The sequence below is a fragment of the Mytilus edulis genome, chromosome 13, assembly GCF_963676685.1.
Source record: "Mytilus edulis chromosome 13, xbMytEdul2.2, whole genome shotgun sequence".
Lineage (NCBI taxonomy): Eukaryota > Metazoa > Mollusca > Bivalvia > Mytilida > Mytilidae > Mytilus > Mytilus edulis.
This window is the reverse complement of record NC_092356.1, coordinates 48132438-48134790: the sequence shown is the minus strand read 5'-3', so window position 1 is coordinate 48134790 and position 2353 is coordinate 48132438. Positions and strand designations below refer to the sequence as shown.

The 2353-nt window shown below is 32.1% G+C and overlaps 1 long non-coding RNA gene across 1 annotated transcript; it reads left to right on the top strand.

Moving 5' to 3' along the window:
- Positions 1 to 299: 299 nt before the first annotated feature.
- LOC139500793 (uncharacterized) lies at positions 300 to 1130 on the top strand. The gene is made up of 2 exons (XR_011658362.1): positions 300 to 422; positions 980 to 1130. It is a non-coding gene; the product is annotated as an uncharacterized lncRNA (long non-coding RNA).
- Positions 1131 to 2353: the final 1223 nt, after the last annotated feature.

The following is a 2353-nucleotide window of genomic DNA, read 5'->3' as shown; positions in this document are numbered from 1 at the left end:
TATGTATATCTGTATAAATATGATATATTCTTAGTTTATATATATTTTTTTTTAAATCAAATCGATTTTTTTTAATTGCTTTCATTAAATTAAATAAATAGGTGAAATTATTCGATATATTTATTTAATTATTTTTACCGAATGATATTTAATATATAAACTTAAAATATCATCGATGTACAATGTAATCATAATAATTGAGAAGTTTTTAAATTTTCGCGGTTTTTCAACTGGAGTTCCGAATATTTACATTTGGATGCGCACGCAAGCACGCGCACCTCTTTTTAACATCCGTTTAGAAAAATTTGAAAATCATTCTCGAGAAATTATCGCACCAGACTGATGAACAAATAGAGAACAACTGCGTCTAAGGAATATAAAGAAGATAGAAGACTTTTCTGTATAAACCTCTTGATATTAGCGTAAGTCTATTTTACAGTTCAATTAACGAAGAATCATAATATAAACAAACACATTCAAATTATTTATCAGATTATCTGCATGTTTACCTTCACAGAAATTATGAGACGGTCTTATCTTACTGAATCTAATTCAGTTTCATGTCAAAACATGATTGCATATATCCTCTAATTAGCAAACTAACATAAAACATATCTAGCCATGCACAGAGTCAGTAATATCAGAAAAAGGGAGAGGGGGTGTCATCGAAAACTAGCCATTCGTTCCAATACAACTCGATATGGTGTGTCTGACACACATAGAAATGGTCTGCTCTTAAACACTGTTTTGGTCTTTTAGATTTTTTCGTTAAATATCTCTCATCTTTGATAGTTTTATCTGTATATGAACATTTTGGTTATTGCAAAACACAGATCTGGTTTAAAGGATTCATGCTTTGTCTTGTTATTCATGCAAGCTGGTACAATTGTTTCAGATGAACATTCTGGCTTGTAAAACAAAAGTACACAACTTTATTTATGTAATTCAAATTTATGTTATTTCTTTTCCATGCTTTCAGATGCTGTTCTAGCCTGCCACAAAGAGACACCAGAATCCAAAATATCCGAGCAGTGATCAGGACATTTGAAGTGTGCCCCACAGAGAGCAGAAGGAGTTTCTAGGCCAAAAGAATAAATCATTAAAACAAAATAAATTTTTCATTTTAAAAACCTCTTTTTTTAATTTCTACAGTTAATTTAGTGCCAGTAAAAAAAGGCAGTGAAATTAAGTTATTTGGTGCATCTTTTTTTCTCCGGTTTACTCAATTGTATCGGGTGTATAGAAAATGATTGAATGAGTAAACAGCTTGGTGATGGTATGGTTTGTTCCAAATGCCTTCAAGATAAATTTTAAAAAACATACGGTATACCCTCAAAAGGCAAATTTCAGATCAACAAGTATCAATAAAAATGAAAAAAAGACAATAAAATAGAAGTAAATACATGAAATATCGGATTACAAAAACTTAAAATGAGAACATCTTTTTTTAATGGTCCTGCTATGTATTCACATAAAACAAAGGAGGCATTTTGTGTCACTGTGTCAAATTTGCTGCATTTACATAATTTTGTATAAGTTGGAAAACTTGATCAACCAGAATCAAACCAGTGTGCTGTAGTAAGTTTTTCTTTTTTTCCTTTGCTTTGAGAAATTGATGTGCTAGAAAAGTAAGCTTTGTTAATATTGATATATTTGGTTTCAAATAAAATTTTGATATTGTAACTGTCTCTATTCTTTGATTCTGATTGTTATTGTCTACTATTCTCTTTTGGAGTCCCTTGTTGAAAAAGGAACTGTTGATAGACACCAACTTGAAAGTGGCTTTTTCATTTCATAATTCAGGTATCTTGTTATTGTATTTGAACACGTGCCAATAAGGATTAATGTACACCCCAAAACCATCACTTCAACCAAGTTGAACATACAAATGACCCAACTACATGTACAACCTAACTCGACCTGATTTCAACCTAGACCCGACCTGATTTCAACCTAACTTGACCTGATTTCAACCTAAACCCGACCTGATTTCAACCTAGACCCGACCTGATTTCAACGTCACTGGACCCGATTTCAACATGTTATCAACGTCAATACAACGTTGAAACTTCAACGTTGATTCAACGTCAGAATTTCAACGTCATTACAACTTTCAAAACTAACCCAAGTTTCAACGTTGTAACAACGTTGAAGACTGACTTTGGATCAACGTTGACACAACGTTTTGTGCCTGCTGGGTAATTTTCACATCGAAGAATAGAATGTTTGTTTTACGGTTCTTTAAATCTGTGAACAAAACATTGATACCCACTTAGGGTTTATGACGCTTTTCTGTTATTACAATTCCTCGTTATAATCCACGATGAATTACAACTTGGACTTGTGCAGGGTC